The 22,164-nt window shown below is 40.7% G+C and overlaps 2 long non-coding RNA genes and 1 pseudogene across 2 annotated transcripts; all 3 read right to left on the bottom strand.

Moving 5' to 3' along the window:
• Nucleotides 1–8,018, bottom strand: part of LOC135206025 (pseudouridylate synthase 7 homolog) — a 31,044-nt pseudogene extending 23,026 nt beyond the window's left edge.
• A 214-nt stretch (nt 8,019–8,232) lies between these two features.
• On the bottom strand, nt 8,233–8,705 carry LOC135206153 (uncharacterized). Its single transcript, XR_010312689.1, has 3 exons — nt 8,636–8,705; nt 8,417–8,494; nt 8,233–8,309 (listed from the first exon to the last, which is right to left on the bottom strand). It is a non-coding gene; the product is annotated as an uncharacterized LOC135206153 (long non-coding RNA).
• Nucleotides 8,706–10,258: 1,553 nt separating this feature from the next.
• LOC135206152 (uncharacterized) lies at nt 10,259–12,030 on the bottom strand. Its single transcript, XR_010312688.1, has 3 exons — nt 12,009–12,030; nt 11,665–11,847; nt 10,259–10,408 (listed from the first exon to the last, which is right to left on the bottom strand). It is a non-coding gene; the product is annotated as an uncharacterized LOC135206152 (long non-coding RNA).
• Between the last annotated feature and the right edge of the window lie 10,134 nt (nt 12,031–22,164).

Below are 22,164 nucleotides of genomic sequence, written 5' to 3'. Positions count from 1 at the left end.
CATAATCAGCATACAAAAGCTTCCATACCAGTTTAACATGACATTTTTACCATGGTTAGTAATTGATCCATTTGGAGGGAGGTAAAATTGAAGAAGTTGGATGGTAATGGTTGGAAGGAACATCTACCATGAACACACTCCAGATACTTTTAAACAAAGAAAATTTAAACTTACCTTTTCCCAATTACTTTTTAGTAGTTCACAACCAATGGAGTGGGTGCTGACTGCTGTAGTACCAAAGCGTTGAGAACCAAAATAGTTTATGAAACCATTGGTCTTTAGAGATTCAACAGAAGATATTATTACATCATCACTACCTTTCACTTCCCTGTTAAGGACAAAATTGCATTAATACTTCATCTTCACAATATACCACTAGTTCAAGAGCAGGGAAATTATTTTACATTATTAAATTCAGAATGTCGGGGCATACAGCATTAACACACAATGACTAAATTCTTTGACAAGTGGACAAACACATTTGGTATATAGTGTTAGTTTTCATATCCCCACCATAAGGCAACAGTAATGATCTTCATTAAAACTGTGCACAAAAGGTACAGTATATTTAAAACATCATTTCCCAACTCATGTCTTTTATGTACAACACATTTTATATTACTGACCGATTTTAATCAACTTGATTTAATCATCATTAATGTTAAAAATTAACAAATATTTAAATTTAACACTAAATGACCATATGTACAAAGAAAATAAGACAAATCAACAGAGAAATATACAGTTAAACACAATAGTACAGTACATCAGAAATAAAAGCTACGTATCTGAATGTATGTCAGACCAGGTGATAAGAAATTTAAGACTGTTAACCCAAGCACAGGAGCACTTTCATTCACTTAAGTGCTCAAGACAGTGAATAGAGAAATGATATTGTTAAGATACAATAAAGTTTTTGTACATACTTACCTGCAGATATATACTTAGCTATAGACTCGGTCGTCCCGACAGAATTTCAAAACTCGCGGCACACGCGACAGGTAGGTCAGGTGATCCACCATTCCCGCCGCTGGGCGGCGGGGTCTGGAACTATTCCCGTTTTCTAAGCCATAATTTCTCTTCCACCTGTCTCCTGAGGGGAGGCTGGGTTGGGCCATTAATCGTATATATCTGCCAGGTAAGTATGTACAAAACTTTATTGTATCTTAACAATATCATTTTTGTACAAGTAACTTACCCAGCAGATATATACTTAGCTGATTGGCACCCTTGGTGGCGGGCAAGAGACAGCTAAAAACAAGATAATACTTAAACTAAATACATTAAAAAACAGGGAAAAAACAACCTATGTTCTTGGATAACATAATCCATAGTTCCTACCTTATTGGGCTGAAGACTTCATGACTACTGTCGATGAGTCTGCTTGCCTCAAGAGTTTCAACGAGGAATGAACCTATGGTTGAATAACTCTTTGGATCGTGTCAATGGGGGCTAGCCCGCTTACGCGACAGAGCCTATACTGGATCGTACCAATGGGGGCTGACCCACTTACATGGTAGAGCCTTGACCTTTTGTCATATCAATGGAGACTCGCCCTCTTACATGACAGAGTTAAGGTTATTAAAAAATCACAAAGAGCACTGAAGCCAATCCCGATCACCTGACCATGTTAGTATTGTTACAATCTATGAATTGTAAGAGGGTCCCTATTCCCCTCTGACAATTAACCAATAAAAACAACCACCAATAAACAGTAAATAAAGCCTTAAACTAAATAGGAAGGATTAGCCTCAGCCCCTTCTCCCAGCACTGAATTCGCCGAAACATACGCTCCCAGAGCAAAGCACTTTTCGTACGAAATTTTAACGTCTCTTAGGTAATTCGAGGCGAACACCGAATTACATCTCCAAAATGTCGACTCTATAAGAGCCTGCAGCGACCATGTTTTGTGAAATGCCATAGACGTAGCTATGGCTCTCACTTCATTCTGAGCTCTCACTCTGAGAACCTTGAGATGCTCTTCTTCGCACTTAAGGTGAGCTTCCCTTATTACATCTTTTATGAGTATGTAAGGGCGTTCTTAGAAATCGCTCTTTTCGGATCTCTTACAGAGCACCAAAGACTTTCTTCTGTACCTTTCAGCAACTTCTTCTTCTCCAGGTAGAAACTTGAGTGCCCTGACTGGACACAAAGTCCTTTCTAGTTCTCTCCCTGTTAATGAAGATAGTCCTTTTATCTCAAAGCTTCTTGGCCAAGGCTTTGAGGGATTTCATTTTTCGCTAGGAAAAATGGTTTAAAGGAGCAAATCGCTGCATCCTTCTTAAACCCCATTTAACCTTCCAAAGCTTGCAACCGCGCTAATTCTCTTGGCTGTTGCTAACTGCAAAAAGGAATAATGACTTTCTCGTTAAGTCTCTAAACGAAGCTGCGTGAGGACGGTACAAATTTTTCCGACATTAGGAACTATTGAGGACCACATCCAAGTTCCAGCTAGGCTTCTTGATTACATGTTCTTTCGTGGTCTCAAAAGACCTTATAAGGTCATGAGATCTTATTATTCGTCAGATCTATTCCTCTATGTCGAAAAACTGAGGCCAGCATACTTCTGTAACCCTTCACTGTTGAAACTGCCAGGTTACAGTCTTTTCTCAAATATAGGAGAAATCTGCGATTTCAGTTACAGAGGTACTGGAGGAGGATATTTTCTTTCCCTTACACCTCTTCTAAACAACTCCCACTTCGACTGATATACTTTAGAATGGAGACTCTTCTGGCTCTTGCAATAGCCTTCGCCACTTCTCGTGAAAAAAAAAGCCCCTTGCTCTGACAAGTCCTTCGACAGTCTGAAGGCGGTCAGACTTAGAGCGGGGAGGTTTTTGTGAAACCTGTCGAAGTGGGGTTTGTTTGAGAAGATCGTTCCTTAGTGGAAGCGATCTTGGAAAAATCCAACTTAACCACTCCAGCACCTCTGTGAACCAATCGAGAGCCGGCCAGAAGGGAGCGATGAGGGTCATTCTTGTTCCTTCCGAGCAAGCGAACTTCCTCAATACTTCTCCTACTATCTTGAAAGGAGGGAAGGCGTATGCGTCCAAGCCCGTCCCAATCTAGCAGAAAGCTGTCTACTGCTACTGCTTTGAGATCCGAGATCGGAGAGAATAGGTTTCTAATCTGTGATTCTTGTTGGTCGCGAACAGGTCTATATTGGGCCTTCCCCACAGATGCCAAAGTTGTTGGCAAATCTGAGGATTGAGAGTCCATTCCGTGGGTAGGACTTGTTCTTTTCTGCTTAACAGATCTGCCCGGACATTTTTCTCTCCCTGCACAAATCTTGTGAGGAGAGAGATCTTCCTTTCCTGTGCCCAAAATCAGCAGATCCTTTGCTGATTCGTACAGGGAAAAGGAATGCGTCCCTCCTTGTTTCTTTATATAAGCGAGGGCTGTTGTGTTGTCCGAGTGAATCTGAATCCCCCAGACCTGAGACCCTGTTCCTCGAAATGAACCAAAGCTAGATGAAATGGCTGTTAGCTCTTTCTTGTTTTATGTTCCAGGACACTTGTTCTCCTTCCCAAGTGCCTGACACTTCTTGCGAACCTAGGGTCGCTCCCCACCCTGAATCTGAGGCGTCTGCAAACAACGCTAGGGCGAGGGTTCTGTAAGCGAAGGGAGATTCCCTTGCTTAGTTTCTGTGGATCTAACCACCAACGGATATTCTCCTTGATCCCTTTCGAGATTGAAATGTATCTCCTAGATTGTTGGACTCCAATCCCACTTCTCCTTCAGATAAAATTGAAGGGGTCGTAGGTGAAGTCTTCCTAAGGAAACGAACTGTTCCATCGAGGAGAGGGTCCCCCAGTAAGCTCATCCATTCCTCGCGGAACAATGTTCTTTCCTTAAGAAGACTGACACCTTTTCTAAGCAGCGTTCTCTCCTTTCCTCCGCGAAGGATACGCTAGAAAATCCCGAGAATCCATCTGAATCCCCAGATAGACAATACTCTTGCTGGGGAGTCAGCATGGATTTCTCGTGATTTACTAAAAGTCCTAAGGACTTTGTCAACTTAGTGTAACTAATAGGTCCTCCAGACATTTTTTCTCCGATTGGGCTCTTATTAGCCAATCGTCCAGATATAACGAGATCCTGATCCCTTCCAGATGTAGCCAATAAGCTACATTCTTCATGATGTCCAGTAAGACTTGAGGGGCAGTCGAAAGTCCGAAGCACATCGCTCGGAACTGGAACACTTTCCCTTGGAACATGGAACCTCAGAATACTTCCTTTGCTGCCGGATGAATTTGGCACATGGGAAATACGCATCCTGAAGGTCCAGGGACACCATCCAGTCCCCTGGACGAAGAGCAGATAGAACAGAGGAAGACGTCTCCATTGAAAATTTCTTCTTCAATACAAAGAAATTCAGGGCACTGACGTCTAGAACCGGTCTCCATCCCCCCGATGCTTTCGGTACCAGGAATAGCCGATTGTAGAATCCTGGAGACTGGAGATCTTGAACCAGTTCTACCGCTTCCTTGGAAATCATCTGTTCCACTGCTTGCAACATAGCAAGCTTTCGGACCGGATCCGAGTATCTTGCGGTCAACTCCCTTGGAGTTGTCGTCAAGGGAGGAGGTTTTCCCTGAAGGGGATCAAGTATCCTTTTTTCAGGATAGAGAGGGACCAGGAGTCCGCTCCCTTCTGCGCCCAGACTTTGGCAAAGTGGAGTAGCCTGGCGCCTACTTTCGTCTGGAGGACTTCCTGCTCATCTAGATTTCCCGAAGGATCTTCTAGATGGTCTACTCCTTCTCTCTGGTCTGCGACCTCTAAGAGGGGCTCTAGAAGAGGAGGCACCTCGAAAAGGGCTGAACAAAAGAGGGTCTCTCTTTTTTCTCTATAGGCACTGCCGGCCTAAACTTTCTTGGCTGAGTGCGTGAGATCATCCTGAGTTGCCTTCTCCGTAAGAGATTTAGAAACCTCTCTAACAGTCTCTTGTGGGGAAAAGTGGGCGGGGGATAACGGTGCAAAAAGAAGAGATGTCCTTTGCAAGGGTGAAACTGCTCTTGCTAAGAAAGAGCTAAAGACAGATCTCTTCTTTAGTACTCCCGTTCCAAAAAGAGAGGCAACTTCCACAGAACCGTCCATGACCGCTCTGTCCAGGCAAGCCAGGACGCTCGACAGTTCCTCCATGGAAACAAAGTCAGTGTCCTGAGCTCTCTTCGCTAACGCTCCCAAAGCCCAGTCCATAAAGTTAAAGACTTCTAGGGTTTTAAAGAGGCCCTTTAGAAGGTGGTCTAGTTCACACATGCCCCAAGTCGCCTTAGCAGACAGCAACGACTTCTCCTAGCAGAGTCCACTAAGGAAGCAAAACCCGCATCTGCGGAAGAAGGCAGACCTACCCCTAACCCCCATAGGTTCTTTGGTCTCGTACCACCTTCCTGGGTTTGCCTGTTAACTTGGAAGGAGGGCAGGAAAAAAAACTGTCTTGCCCGCTTCCCTTCTGGAAGTCAACCACTCTGAAAGTTTTTAAAGCCTTTTTCATACAAAGAGCGGGGCGCATCTTGACGAAGGAAGACGACTTGAGAGCTTTAGTGCTGGACATCAACGATCCTGGTGAAGGAGGGTCCGCAGGATGAAGGGAGTCTCCGAACTCCTTTAGCAGCAAAAGAGAAAGTCTCTTGTAGTCAGAAAAACTGCTACATCTACTGGGCTCTTCGGTCTTCCGATACCCTGGTCCACAACTGATCCACAGAAGGATGATCGTTTTGGAGTGATCTGGCTCTTCCCGGGAGAAGAACTCCTTTCCCGAGAAGGGGAGCGCGGGGAACATTAGCACTCCTATACGAAGAGTGAGGCTCCTGCCTGTCGGAAACACTCTTGCGCCTACTAGACTCTTGTTGTCTAGGTTCGTCAGGTTCCTGGCGTCCTGATTCAGGTCGCTTGAAAAGATCCCCGCGTCCTGATTCCTGACGCTTAACAGGCTCTTGGCGCCCTAACACTTGACGCCTAACGTACTCCTGGCGTCCTGCCTTCTGCGTCCTAACTCCTGGAGCCCTGACTCCTGCGCCCTGACTCCTGGCGCCCTGACTCATGGCGTCCTGGCTCATAGTGTCCTGATTCCTGCCTTCTAGCAGAATCCTGACGTCCTGAATCCTGTGTTCTAAGAGGCTCTTGACGCCCTTTTCTTGCGTCCTTGCTGCCTCTTTGCGCCTGTCTGGCTCCTGGTCCTGCAGACCCAAGGGATCCTGATACCTAAATCGGTTTTTTTCCGGTTCCTTGCACCTAACCGATCGAGACCTGCTCGATTCGCGGCGTCTCAGAGGGCGCTTCGGGGAAGATAGCCTATAGGGCGAAAGGGCTCTCTCAGGAGAATCAACTCCTATCAGACGAGTCTCTCGACGAAGGCGATAAACGCCCTGGAGATCGTGAGGGTTCTCTCCTATACGAAGCGGGGCGCTTAGCGGAACTCTTAACAGGGAGCGAGACATCCTTCCTCCTTGTAGGAGTCCCTTATTTTTTTTGCAAAAGAGCCTACGAGAGAAGCTAACTGCTCTTGCAGATTAACCAAAAACTTCTTCGTAGGATCCTGAAGTGAAGGCTCCTCTTGTCTAGTCTTCTTAGGTCCCGAAGGCCAATCCTCGGGAAAACGCTCTGGGCTGGAGTCAGCCGCGTCTCCTTTAGGCGCCTTCCAGGCTCTCTTCAAAGGGCGCGAAAGAGAGGCCGAACTCCATCCTCGTTTAGGAGAGGAAGAGTCTGAGGCCGAAAAACACTCCTTTAGGACGCCTTTTTTCTGCGGCAATCCGAGGCAGCCTGGGACTTAACAACAGGATCTGCCGAAGGGACGCCTGACCGTTGGGGATGTTCTGCATCCTCCCTGCGGCTTTCGACATTCCTCCTCCCCTGGTCCTGGGAGTTTGGAAGCGGTCTAGGCCTAGGAGCAATGAGGACCGGTCAGACGCCCCCTCCACTGCACTGGGGACACTGCACAAGTCACTATCACCACTCTTACCTTGGTTTAGAGCTCGTAGGTGAGCTTGAAGTTTCTTAATTGAAGCTTTTACATTTTCCCTCTCTGACGAAGAATCTTTGGATTCAGAACAGGGAGAAGCAGCTGAGGCTAAGGGAAAATGTTAGAAGGAGAGTTAATTTCTTGTTCTAAGGAGCAAAGATCTACTAGATGACCTAGCTGAAGCCTTTCTCACTCTATCTCTCTCAAGCTTCCTAACATATGATGATAATTCCTTCCATTCAAGCTCCGTAAGGTTATCGCATTCCACACAGGTGTTAATAAAAGAACATTCATTCTCCCTGCATTTAGCGCAAATACTATGAGGATCTAATGCGATTTAGGCAGCCTAACCTTACAATCTTCCCTACTGCAAACTCTAAACATAGGTGAAGCCTTAGCGTCAGACATCGTGAAAGAGTAGTCAAAACCAAAGTCGAAAAACAGTCCACAATAAGCGTATGCCAAGCCAGAGAAAAACAGAATACGTCACCAAAAAACCAATCCAAATTCTCGGCAAACGAGTTGAAATCCAAGATGGAGGAACGAACAATAGGTGTTGTCCGTTCAACCGACAGAGAAATTATGGCTTAGAAAACGGGAATAGTTCCAGACCCCGCCACCCAGCGGCGGGAATGGTGGATCACCTGACCTACCTGTCGCGTGTGCCGCGAGTTTTGAAATTCTGTCGGACGACCGGGAGTCTATAGCTAAGTATATATCTGCTGGGTAAGTTACTTGTACAAAAGTGGTTGGATAGCAAGATAGCAATTCAGAATGTTAGGAAAATGAAGTACAACGGATCTAAAGTTGAAACTGGGAGAAAACCCTCGGTTGTGCAAGTAACAATTAAAGGTACTGGACAGAAAGACTGAAAAATCTTAGTGGAAATAGAGGTAAAGCAAAAGGCTACAAAGTTGGTGCACCTAGGAGCCCAAGGGAAGCTGCAACCATCCTTTATTAAGGCTTACACTGAACCACACTGAAGTACGCCATGAGAAAAGGATAAATTATTTTTCATAACCCTTATCTCAAGAGTAGTGCGAGGGCCATGATCCATTGTTACCATCCAATGCAAAGCAAGTTAAAAATATCTAATTTTTCAAATAAGTATCAATACCCAGGCAAAATGTTAAGATGAAAACACTGAAAAAACATAACACTAAACCTAACCACATCAAGACCAAGAAAAATATACAAAAAAAACACTGGATGTAATTACCTGAGCACAAATCTTGAAATCTGTTTTCCTTTTAACTGTCCTAACTTTTGAGGGTTGTGGCCTGAACCTGAAGTTACCTAAATGAATAGATCGGTGGAAGGCAGCCTGGCAAAGTCTTTCTGGAGCAACCTGATAAAAAAAAGTCTTAAATTATAAATAATATCAATTTCCTTTTATTTCATTTCACATCATTCACAGTCAACTTCTCAATTTGCTGATTGACCTAATAAACTTACCCTTGGAACAGACACAAGCTGACTTGTCCTTTCCTACGATCCTTAGTTCCTGCATAGGCAAACATATTTGGTTTCACTCTGAAAGAGGGGACTAAATTTCAATTTCAATTTTTGCACATGACTCTTGACAACATTTACCACTTAAAAACTATACAACATTTACCTCTCATAAAACAAGGTCAAAAAGTTTTTAAAACTCATGGCTAAATAAAAACATACCCAGTTCTCCTAGCTAGATGATTTATAGCATCCAAGGTGTCAATATTCTCCTTATACATTACAAATGTAGTTATACATAACGTTGATTTAGGCCATGAACTTCTCTTGGGTATACTGCCACCAAAGCAGCTGCACCAAAGTGAAGCCAATCATAACATATCTGCTTTATTCACATAATGGTACACACCTAATAAGAAATGAGCAAACTATTAAAGCGTCAAGTACAGTATGTGTGTGATTTACATAACTGTATTTTGTTAAAAAAGAATCCTTATTTAAAAGCATGATTTAATAATTCACATATTTTCTTATGTAAACACAAAGTAGTTGCCAGTCAAACAGATAAGAATGGGGTATGGGATTTTGAACTCTAGTAATACTGTATATTATAATGAAAGCAATTTTATATGACCAACTGACAAATGTTGAAGACATTTATTTTAAGCTTATACTAAAATACCATTATGTTGACTTGAATTTCAACACACATTTTACCAGAAATCCCTAACTATGGGTGTGCCCAGCAGTTTTGGCTTTACTGGATCGGCACCACGATTATATCAGATAGAGGATTGTTCCTCATTAAGTCATCAGACTTCTTTCGCTATGCATATTATTACCAAGAATGGCCCAGTATCCTTTACTCAAAGGTTGGTCTCATACCTTTATTCAGTTATCAAATGCCAGTGCCAGAGATTAATGGCAAGTTGTTCATCAAAACATCTGTCCTTCCGTTAACAGAACTCTGACACTATTTTCCTAGAAAACTCTTAAGATACCCTTGCTTATTTGCAAAACAACAAGATGGCTGCAAAGTTCAATGATAGCCAAAAGCATGAGTTGCTGAAGAAAATTGAACTTTTTTGTCAACATCCCAAGATCCAAATAACAGGCTACATTGACATTTTAGCTTCACACAGTTGTGGATGCTTCTTTGTTCCCATATTTACCAAAAAAAAAAAGTTAAACAATCAATTGACTCTTAGTCAAGATATGCAACAACCACCCACATGATTAAAATGAATAAGCCCTAATGCTATAGTGGATACAGGAAGTACATCTGGTATTGGGGGTATATAGAAAGACATTTATAGGTTCTGGATCTTAGGATGTTGACGAAAAAGTTCAACTTTCATCAGGAACTCATGCTTTTGACTATCATTGAACTTTGAAGCCATCAAGCACAGGTATTTTAAGGGAGTGACTAGTCATATAATGGTGAGGGAAATGATGAGCATCCTTTCTTTTTTGTTTTTTGTTTCCCATCTCAGACCCCAGACTCTTTGTTTCACATGTAACAGTCCCACTTTTTTCTCCAGCCACTCAAAATCAGTGTATAACCCCTTGTTAGTATAATTACATGGTAATAATTACTTTCAAACAATTAAGTTGAATAACAACGACAGGTTAATAATCTTGAATAAACATAACAATAACAGGTTCATTATCTTGAATAACATGTATATATATATGGTCTACTATTACATACTCTTCTTACAGGGTATCTTCTGATTAATCATTGTCACAACATCAAAATGGCCAGCAATATATAAAATAATGAATAACAGAGTTCATGGTATTCACCATTTGAAAGTGTAACAATGACAAAAAATTACTCACCTTTCTTTTTCTGAATAACAATATATTTATTGCCATCATCACTCTCCTTGTAGCAACTCACTACTGATGCATATTTGGCTTTGACAGCACGATGAATGTTAGTACGTCCCTCTTTGGAAACGCCATTTACATTAATCAAAACTTCATTTAGACCTGTAATAAGAAATAAAATAAGTAGTATCTTCACTTTCAAGGCTTATGTACATTTCTTTGTACAGTAACTACAAATTTTGTCTTTATCAAAACTAAATTAACTTCTTCATTACAAACCAATTACTTTTGCTTAGTTTTTTGTTTATTGCCTCAAATCTGATAACAATCCTAAAAGAAAAAGGAAAGGGAAGAAGAAAAAATGACTGAAGATATACTGGAATAAAGCACTCACATGAGAACAGGTCTGGTGACGAGACAGTAAATGTGGGTTCTATACAATTAAACAAACCCATGCTATTTGGACAGCAAACACTGGCTCTCTATGTGATCATAAAAAGTTTAATCTTAAGATCCACCAGTCATAAGTGACTTTGACCTTTTTCTTAATACTTTGCCAATTACTAGCTTTAGTTAATAATTTCAATCAGGTTTGTCTCACTTCTGTCTTAAATCATATAAAAAATGCTGAATGGTTAATCATCATTCCTTCTCTGATCTTTGTTTCCTCTCACATGTCAAGAGAAGGGATGATTAACACTTTTCCAAAATTCTTGAAATGGAGTTTACACGAGGACCAAAACCAGATTTGAATTCAGGAAGAAAATGAATAAGACTGAGAAGAGACAACACACGTCACGTTTCAGCCCATATTAGGAAACCTGATAAAAAAAGCGTTGATAATAACAACTTAAAATGGCGCTGAATAAACTTCGGTGCAATTGAGCATTCTGTCTGGTGGGTGGCCTAAGCAACGGCCCCATACAACTCTTAGCTGCGGCCCATGAAACTCAACCACGGTCAGGTTGCTGGTAGATTAGGGCTGCCAGAAGTACAATTATGCTAACTTTAACCTTAAATAGAATAAAAACTTCTGAGGCTAAAGTGTTGCACTTTGGTACGTTTGATAACTGGAGGGTGGAAGATCAACATTCCAGTTTGCAGCCCTCTAGTCTCAGTAGTTTATAAGATCTAAGGGCAGACAGACAGACAAAGCCGCACAATAGTTTTCTTTTACAGAAAACTAAAAAGGATGAATGAAGTCTTTCACTAACTACAAACTAACAATCTAGGAATCTTGTATCATGATGTACATCCATTTTTTTTTTAAATCTCTATAATAAAAAAATGCACAGTATATCATGATTACTATAACACAATCACATAACATAAAAATTCCTTCAACATTTATATCAACTTAAAAATAAAAACACTAATTTCTAAAATATCATGAAAACTTAGTTATCTTAGTTATTAACCTTTCTTGACAGTAGCTTTATCTTGTTCTTTTGGGGGATCTGTATCTGTAACATCATTACCGAGCTCTGATTTCTTAGGAGGCTGTGTCAATGGGATGCGAGCAGGATGAGGAACCCCAACTAATTCATCCAGCTGCTGAATCACATATGGTGACAATTCAGGTGGAAGTTCGTCAGGTAAGTCTGGAAATAGATAGCCAAATAAATCTGGATTTATGCTAAGATTACATCTTTACCTGTTATTTGTTCTGTAAGTGCCACATAACACAGTTACATAGGTACCTAAATGGTTTATTATGCTGCAATGTTTTACAACTTAAACACAAAAAAAATCAAGAACTCACCTCCTGCAGATACTTCTGGGGGGAAGGGGGGAAAATATTACCTGTTCAGTAAGGTGAACTATCTCTCCAGAGTTTGACACTTCATTTACAATAAAGTCGGAATATCTGCAAAATATAAATTTTTATTTCAAAGACAACCCAATGTATTTCTAATAAGGACAAGGGAGGATACAAACTTTTAACTATTCAGATTCTCATTATAAATTAATAAGAACTCAAGCTCATAATTTAGTAATAAAAAAAATTCATCCATATCTTTTACAAAAGTCTTTTCTACAGATCTAGATGTCAATCTTGTTCCTATATAGTAAGCCAGACATTTGACTGGCCCCTTTACAGACCACTTAATTTTAATGAGGTTTTGTACAAATTTTTTTAAGTGATGATCCTGAATAGGCAATTTAAAAAGTCCACTTGCACTTATCACTATAATAAGGTTTATCAAATGACACACATAACTATATATCACAAGGAATCGTGCATAAATGTACTTATATCAGCTTATGTCTTGCTTTCTTTACAGGAAAATTAGTTATGACATCCAGAGGTATTTTACTCAAAATAATTACTGTTTAAACTTGGCCTACATTCCTGCCCACACCAATTATGATATGATGGGTGAGAGAGAGAGAGAGAGAGGAGAGAGAGAGAGAGAGAGAGAGAGAGAGAGAGGAAGAGAGAGGGAGAGAGAGAGAGAGAGAAGAGAGAGAACAGAATAATAATTAAGTAAACTGTATATTTTTTCCAACTGTTTCACTACCAGTTAAGTTCAGAAAAACTTTGATATTCTGCTTTTGCAAATCTACTAGCTACACTAAATATTTCAATTTTTTTACATTTGCATATTCCCTTTATAACAGAGGCAAACATCAACAAATCCTTATTTTTTAAAGTTTAAATCTCTGTGGGTAATGCTTAAGCATCACGAATACATCCTACCTCTGCTTTATGATTCCAAAGAAGCCTGGGTGCTTCCCAAGATATTCGGTGATGCCAATTTCTGATTCTGCTTGAATTAGCACTAGGTTTCACAGACTTCTTTTTCTGATCCAATTTTCCTTTCTTCCTCATGCAAAACTTTACCATCCTCTTGTGTAATTTTTTCATCTCCTTTCATGTTGACATTACTATCTTCCTTACCATCCTCTTGCATGTGCACACTGTCCATCTGCAATAAAAAGTATTGGCATGAAAGACAATCATACTTTTCAGCTTCAATAAAAAGTATTGGCATGAAAGACAATCATACTTTTCAGCTTCTAATGATAAAAAAATCACAAGGTTACCTGGAATATAAATTACTAGATGTGGAAATGCATGACAAATATTGCAATTAAAATTACTGTAATGCATTTTTAATGATACCCAGTACAATTTCAACCAAGCACTGTGCATTGTTAAACATTACAATTAGATAAGAAATTAATTCTTTATATAGTAAAGGACATAAATGGGACTTCCCTCTCACATTTCTTTGAAAACCTTAAATTAGGTTAACAACCTCTTCAAAATTATAGTGAAACTGATTTTATCACTTTCCTGAGGTGCATGTGGCACTGGACCTAAATAATCTCCAAAACTTCTGCAAATAAAACTTGCCTCCTCCCCTTTGACAAAACATAACTCTTCTAGTATTAATTCTGTTCCAATTGGTGGACAGAGCTCCAAATCGGAATCTAATCCAGACATAAAACTCAAAATTCATGCAAACTAACCTTTATGAGAAAGGCACTGCTGCCAAGGACCTAACTTGTATGTCCTACAGATCCTTCCCTCAACCAGAATGATATAGTATTCTTGGTATTTTCTTCTGTTCAGAACAATGAAGAAACCTGAAACAAACAGGCATGTCTGCAGATAAGCATATGCTCAGAGCAGAGAATTGCTCCTACTGGGCAAAGGACATCCCCTTTCCCTGCCTCTGTAAAAAGATAAAGATTTATCTGACTGTCAAATTTCACTTGACTGCTTCATAGCAATCACTTTATCCCTCCATGTCAGTTAGGATGCTGTATCCTGGTTATATAATTATGTATATTTTGATGTATCCATGATCCTTTATGAAAGCTGTTTTTTCTTAGATATATGGTACTACTCAAACTATTCCAGTATAACATCTTCAGTGCCTGTTAATTAAAAGTCACTTACCAATAGCTCATTACTGTACTATCAAATACTGCCCTTAGGTATAAAAAGTACAGTACGGTCATTCCCATTGGCTATCAGCTGCTTTTTCAAACCAATACTTAAATAGGCTAAAATTCAAATATGACAAATTTTTAATTAATTTGTATTTTTCATAGCTAACAAATCTGAGGTCTTAACATTAGGATAAATCTTCTGCTCCAGCTGGAAACCAGTTAAAAAACAATAAAAAAAAAAATTTTAATGCAAGGAATTTGTGGCATCTGGCATCCCAAACAAACCCAAACCCCCTTTTTTGACTAAGGAACCACCATGGTGACGTTCCTAAGCAACATACCGCAACGCTAAAGACTGATCTTAACTCCTGCAGGGGGCAGGAATGGTATTCCATATAACCATTCCGCATCGTTTGTCCTCGCGAATACAAAAGCCACCAGGAATTGGGGCGTCAAATGTATTTCGCCGTGTTTAGTACGAGCACCTGGAGGTTAATTACAGCCATCCGAATAAATATTACTTAAAATTCTTGTTCAGGAGGTAAAACTGCATAGAAAAACCGCAACTGCCATAGTCTAGGCCGCCGCAGAATAGTAATATGGATCTACCGCAGGAACAACTAGTAGGATATTGAGACAGTACCCAGTCTGGTTTACTTGGATATATAATGATAGGCTAAGTTAGGGAATCGTACCCAATGAAACATAACCAATTCCAAACTCCTGTAAGAATGGGAAAATCTTCCTTTTGCAGAAGTTATAAAGTAAACGAACATGCTCTGGGATATTGAAGAGCAGGTCTGATAAAGATAGGTTCGAACTAGCTAGCTAAGAACTCCAACACTTAGGCTAAGCCAGGATGGTATTGATACGTTTGAACTAGGATAGGTCTAGAACTCCAACCCTAAAAACCATGGTTTCCAACCCTGGGGTCATCAAAAATGTTTACACAGACTAGCCAAACTAGACCTATGGGGGAAAAAGGCGGAGGGGGTTAACAGAATAAGGGGTCAGGGCTACCATAGATCTAGCTAGTAAGCATTTCTTAACCTAACCTCTGATTGCTACAGGTAAACAAACCACAGACGATCCATCGTCATCGCTGGCCAGGCCTTATTCACGGCAATAGTTTAATTGGTGAAACAAGAATCCACAATTGCAACTTTAAGCATACCATTCAAATGATTGAAGTTTCCTCAACATAATGTGATAAATGAAAGCCCCATAAGAACTATAAGCATGTGAGCTCTTCATAAAATATGTTTTCAAGGCGTTTTGAATCCAATATGTAGCAATCGTGTGGCTGGCCGTTCTAACCACAGACAATCCACCATCTTTCCCAGCCTTCCCAGCACTCATTTGAACAATGTTAGCATATATATGTAACGTTTATTGATCTTACTCAAGATTGCAGTTGTAATCAGCACAATAATTGTAATTATACACATTTTGGTCTTAATTCACTCCAAATTGCACTTGAACCACGTTGCTGTTCCTGGTTCCAAAGCACTCACTCCACAAACACAGTTACGAGCAGCAGATGAGGTGCAAAGCTTTATTGCCTTAATAGTTTACTTTACTCATTATTTAGTTTAACTTTACTTTTTAAATAATGTTTATTTATTCATGTCTATTATCCCCTTTTGCAACAAATTAACCTAAAAAATTTGATATTTCTGAAGTACGAGCAGATGACGGCAAAAAGACTCATCATTGCCATCTAGGGTATGGTGGAGCTTTTACTGCTGTGTACGTAATCCATTTCTGGATAATGGAGTTTTTGTCTCTTGGTACAAGGGTAAGTGTCGTTATTCTTTTTTACGATTAGTGATTCATGATTAGCCTTATTTAAAAATTACGGCACTGGAACATAATACACCTATACGGGGCAAAAATCTCGTTCTGATACGAGTGTTCATTACAGAAATATTGCCAAAAAACATGCTTGCACTGTCTCTGAAACGACAAAGTCGAAAAATGATATTGTTATGTTACAATAAAGTTTCATACATACTTACCTGGCAGATATATACATAGCTAAGACTCCGTCGTCCCCGACAGAAATTCAAATTTCGCGCCACTCGCTACAGGTAGGTCAGGTGATCTACCGGCCTGCCCTGGTGGCAGGACTAGGAACCATTCCCGTTTTTCTATCATATTTTCTCTCTCTTCCACCTGTCTCCTGCGGGGAGGCTGGGTGGGCCTTTAATTGTATATATCTGCCAGGTAAGTATGTAATGAAACTTTATTGTAACATAATATCATTTTCATACAATCACTTACCTCAGATATATACATAGCTGATTGGCACCCTTTGGTGGAGTAAGACAGTACTTATGGAATAGACAGGTAAACAACATATGTTGTAGGTATAAATAAAACCTTGGTTCCTACCTGATAGGTGGTAGACTTCGTGGGGTGTTTGCCAGTAGTTCTGCATCACCTCAAGAAACTTTAGCGAGATATATGAATCTATGGCCAAGAGTTCTTGTGGGTCTGCCGAAGGGGTCTTATCCACCGCTTACTCGGCAGAGCCTGAAAGGACTTTGTCAATGGGTGCTGATCCACTTATATGACAATACACCTTATGAAGGAGCACACAACCAATCCCGACCACCTGATCCTAACCACGTTAGAAATAAAGATTGTTCCGAGTTATCCCCGAACTCTTCACAACAACCATAACTCAAAAAGCACAATACGCACACACATAATTTTTCAAAAAAAAAAAAAAAAATTTTATACTCATCTAATTAGATATGACAAGAGTTTCTTACTGAACAACAGAGACGGCCCCCGCCCGTGCAGCACCAAGTTCTTTTGTTAGAAGAGACTCCAGAACATATCTAAAAAGAAGGTAAGTATATACGTACTTAAGGATTGGTGTCGGCTCCCATACCCAGGATCGTATCCGCCGATACGAAAGGACCCAGAGAAAAACATTTCTCATATGTCACACGAACGTCTTTCAAGTAATGAGATGCAAATACTGAATTGCATCTCAAAACAATGTCGTATCTATGATGTTTTTAAGCGACATATTCTTATGAAACGTGAGAGACGTCGCTACTGCTCTCACTTCATGAGCTTTCACTCTTAACAGTCGGAACTCTCGTCAGGACAGATCTATGACGCGTCTGCAATGACGTTTCTCACAAAGAATGCAAGAGCATTCTTGGACATCAGTCTTGTGGGGTCTTTTACCGCACACCAAAGACCTTGCCTAGAGCCTCCCATCTGGTGCTTTCTCTGAAGGTAGAATTTCAGAGCTCTTACAGGACATAGAGACCTCTCTGCTTCTCTGCCTACGAGACTCGATAAGCCTTTGACTTCGAATGACTTAGGCCAGGGATTCGTGGGATTCTCGTTTTTAGCTAAAAACAGGGTCTTAAACGAGCAATAGCTTGAGTCTCCCTTGAATCCTACTTTATCCTGCAGAGCATGTAATTCACTAATTCTCTTTGCCGTAGCTAAAGATAATAGGAATAGGCATTTCCTGGTGATGTCTCTAAACGATGCCAGATGAGGAGGTTCGAACCTTTCGGATGATAGGAACTTGAGAACCACGTCTAGGTTCCAGTTAGGAGGGACCGGTTCCTTAGACTTTGAAGTCTCAAAGGACCTTATGAGATCGTGGAGATCCTTGTTATCTGCCAGATCCAATCCTCTATTCCTGAAGACTGCTGAAAGCATACTTCTGTATCCCTTTATTGTGGATACAGCTAGATGAGATTCTTCTCTCAGGAATAGAAGGAAATCCGCAATTTCCGCTACAGAGGTAGTGGAGGAGGACAACTTCTTAGTTCTACACCACCTTCTAAAAACCTCCCACTTGGACTGATATACTTGTCTAGTGGAGGTTCTGCGGGCTCTCGCGATCGCGCTTGCAACTTTGCGAGAAAACCCTCTCGCTCTGACGAGTCTTTCGATAGTCGAAAGGCAGTCAGAGCGAGAGCGGGGAGGTTTTGATGATACCTCTGGAAGTGTGGCTGTTTGAGAAGATCCATCCTTCTTGGTAGGGATCTGGGAAAGTCTACGATCCCACTCCACCACCTCGTGAACCAGTCTTGAGCCAGCCAAAAGGGGGCTATCAAGTCCAGCCTCGTCCCCTTTGAAGCCACAAACTTTTCAGCACTAGCCCCAGATTTTGAATGGAGGAAAAGCGTAGACATCTACGTGAGACCAGTCCAGCAGGAAGGCGTCTACCATCAGAGCTCTGGGGTCTTCCACGACCGAGCAAAAGACTGCCAGCCTTTTGGAGATGAACGTGGCGAAGAGATCCACATGAGGAGTCACAGAGCCCCCCCCCCCAGAGATCTTGACACACCTCTTCGTGTAGGGTCCACTCTGTGTGAAGGACCTGGTTCCTCCTGCTGAGCGTGTCCGCCCTCACATTCCTTTCTCCCCTGAACGAACCTTGTAAGAAGAGATGTTCCTCTGAGACGTCCAAAGTAAAAGATCTTTTTGTAAGTTCGTAAAGGAACGAGGAGGTGAGTCCTCCTTGTTTTCGAATGTAGGCAAGTGCTGTGGTGTTGTCCACATTTACTTGAACTACTTTGTTCGAAACAAGAGGTTCTAGACTCTTCAAAGCCAGGTGTACGGCAAAGAGCTCTTTGCAGTTTATGTGCCAAGACACCTGTGCTGTTTTTCCCAGGTGCCTGACACACCTCCTCGAGCCTAATGTTGCTCCCAACCTTTCTCCGACGCGTCAGAGTTACAACACTAGGTCTGGGTTCTGGATTTTTAGAGAGATTCCTTTGTTCTCTTTCAGAGGGGGCAACCACCATTCCAAGTGCAGTCTTATCTCCACTGGAATGGGAAAGGCGTTCTGAAAGATGTCCGGTCTTCCAACTCCAAGACCCCTCTTGAGGAAGAATTGAAGCGGACGTAAATGAAGTCTTCCTAGCGGGAAGAACTGTTCGAGCGAGGAAAGGGTCCCTAGAAGGCTCAGCCATTCCCTCGCCGACGTCTGTTCCTTCCCTAAGAAGAAAGAGACTTTCTGCAAACCTTTTGCGATTCTCTCTTGCGAAGGAAATACTCGAAAACCCCGAGAATCCATCTGAATCCCCAGATAGACTAAGTTCTGTCTGGGGGTCAGCTGCGACTTCTCGAGGTTCACGAGTAATCCCAACGATCTGATCAGGTTTAAAGTCAACGTAAGGTCCTCAGCCAGTCGTCCAGATACAGAGAGATATTTACTCCTTTTGAGGTGAAGAAACCTCGCCACATTCTTCATCAGGCTTGTGAAGACCTGAGGAGCTGTGGAAAGGCCGAAACACAAGGCTCTGAACTGAAAGATCCTTCCCCCAGTCATGAAACTGAGGTACTTCTTCGATGAAGGGTGGATCGGGACGTGAAAATAGGCGTCCTGGAGAATCCAGAGACACCATCCAATCTCCTTGTCACAATGACGCAAGAACTGAGGCAGAAGTCTCCATCGAGAACTTCTCCTTCCGAAACAAATTTGTTCAGAGAGCTGACGTCTAGTACTGGTCTCCAGCCTCCCGAGGCTTTTCGCAACCAGAAAAAGGCGATTGTAAAACCCCTCCCCGGGAGTTTTGATCCAGTACTAGTTCTATTGCTCTCTTGTCATCTGATCCACATCGATCGAAGAGTATCTCTCAGCACAGGATCCTTGTATTGCTGTTAGTTCCCGCGGGTGTTGATGTTAGGGGAGGAGTGTCCAGGAAAGGATCGATATCCCTTCCTTATTAATAGACATAGATGAAGCGTCCTGTGTTTATAAGTGCCCAGGCCTCCACAAATCCCAGGAGCCTGGCACCTACTGGTGCTTGAGGAGAGAAGCATCACTTTCCCTTTTTAAAGGGACGAAAGGCAGACCTACCTCTCTTCTCAGGAGCCTTCCTTCTTGCGGGAGCTCTGGAGATCGGGGCCACCTCGAAAGGGCTGAACTGATGTACTCGGACTTTTTTTTTACTTTCTTTTCCGTCACAGTAGCAGGTTTCTTCTTCCTTGCTGACTGAGTAAGAAGGTCTTGAGTCGCCTTCTCAGTTAATGAACGAGAAATGTCCTTCACTAACTGAGAAGGGAACAAAAAGTCTGACAATGGAGAGTACAGTAGCGCTGCCCTCTGAGAGTGGGAGACCGCTTTGGTCAAAAAGGCACTAAAGACTGTCCTCTTTTTAACCCTTAAACGCCGACTGGACGTATTTTACGTTGACATTTTTTGTCTCTTGGGTGCCGACTGGACGTATTTAACGTCGACATACAAAAGTTTTTTAAAAATTTGCGGAAAAATACTTTTAGGCCTACCAGCCGAAACTCTTGAATCACGCGCCTTGGGGGATGCTAGAAGTTCACAGATCAAGGTGTTGTTTTGTTTACAATCGTTACGCAGGCGCGCAAGCGCGAATTTCTTTCTTGCCGCACTAAAAAGTATCTGTGACACATCTCGGAAATTATTTCGTCACTTTGACATAATTTCTTTACCATTTTAAATTAGCCGTTACAGGATTGTTTTATATATGAAAATGTGTGCATTTTATGTAAAATACAACAAAAAAATACTCATGATTGTAGCTTTTATCAGTTTTGAGATATTTCCATATAAATAACGATAAGTGCCAAAATTTCAACCTTTGGTCAACTTTGACTCTACCGAAATGGTCGAAAAACGCAATTGTAAGCTAAAAACTCTATTTTAGTAATATTCAATCATTTAACTTAATTTTGCAACTAATTGGAAGTCTCTAGCACAATATTTTGATTTATGGTGAATTTAAGAAAAACTTTTTCCTTATGTCCGCGCGGTAACTCTTCCGAAAAAAATCATACGTGCAATTGTGGTAATGTTTGCACCATTTTAAATTAGCCGTTACATAAAGTTTTATATATGAAAATGTGCGCAATTTCATGCACAATACAACTAAAAACAAACCATGGTTGTAGCTTTTATCAATTTTGAAATATTTTCATATAAAAAATGATAAGTTACAAATTTTCAACCTTCGGTCAATTTTGACTCTACCGAAAGGGTCGAAAAACGCAATTGTAAGCTAAAACGCTTATATTCTAGTAATATTCAAGCATTTACCTTCATTTTGCAACAAATTGGAAGTCTCTAGCACAATATTTCGATTTATGGTGAATTTATGAAAAAAATAACATTTTCTTTACGTCCGCGCGGTAACTCTTCCGAAAAAATCATACGTGCGATTGTGGTAATGTTTTGCACCCATTTTAAATTAGCCGTTACATAAAGTTTCATGTATGAAAATGTGCGCAATTTCATGTATGAATACAACTAAACATAGTTGCAAGGTTGTAGCTTTTCTCATTTTTGAAATATTTGCATATAAATCACGATAAATAAAAAAAAAAAAAGAAAAAAAAAAAACCACGTTCGTCAAATTTGACTCTACCGAAATGGTCGAAAAACGTAATTGTAAGATAAAAACTCTTACAGTCTAGTAATATTCAGTCATTTATCTTCATTGTGAAACAAATTCAAAGTCTCTAGCACAACATTTAAATTTATGGTGAATTTTAAAAAAAACTTTCCTTCCCTCCGCGCGCGGATTCTCCGCCACAAATCTCCAAAATGCGTAAGTCCCATTCTCGGAATATTTGCTTCGTTTCATATTAGGCATTTCATAGAGTTTTATATATGAAAATGTGCGCAATTTCATGTAGAATAAAACGAAAAATATTTGAAAGTTGTAGCTTTTCTTATTTCCGAAATAATTGCATATATATATATATAAAAAAAATTCGACATTCGGTCAACTTTAACTCGTAAGATATGGTCGAAAACTGCATTTGTAAGCTAATATTCTTACAGTATAGTAATATTCAATCATTTGTCTTCATTTTGAAAGAAATTGGAAGTCTCTAGGACAATATTTAGATTTATGGTGAATTTTTGAAAAAATATCTGTTTACGTCCGCGCTTTACGAATTATGCATTACTTTTGTGATAATATTTTTCTCTGTGTTGCTTTTATCGTCTTATAATGTGTTATATACCAAAATGATCGCAATTTAGTGTACATTAC

This window comes from Macrobrachium nipponense, chromosome 29 (genome assembly GCF_015104395.2).
Source record: "Macrobrachium nipponense isolate FS-2020 chromosome 29, ASM1510439v2, whole genome shotgun sequence".
Taxonomy (NCBI): domain Eukaryota; kingdom Metazoa; phylum Arthropoda; class Malacostraca; order Decapoda; family Palaemonidae; genus Macrobrachium; species Macrobrachium nipponense.
This window is presented reverse-complemented; position numbering and strand designations above follow the sequence as displayed.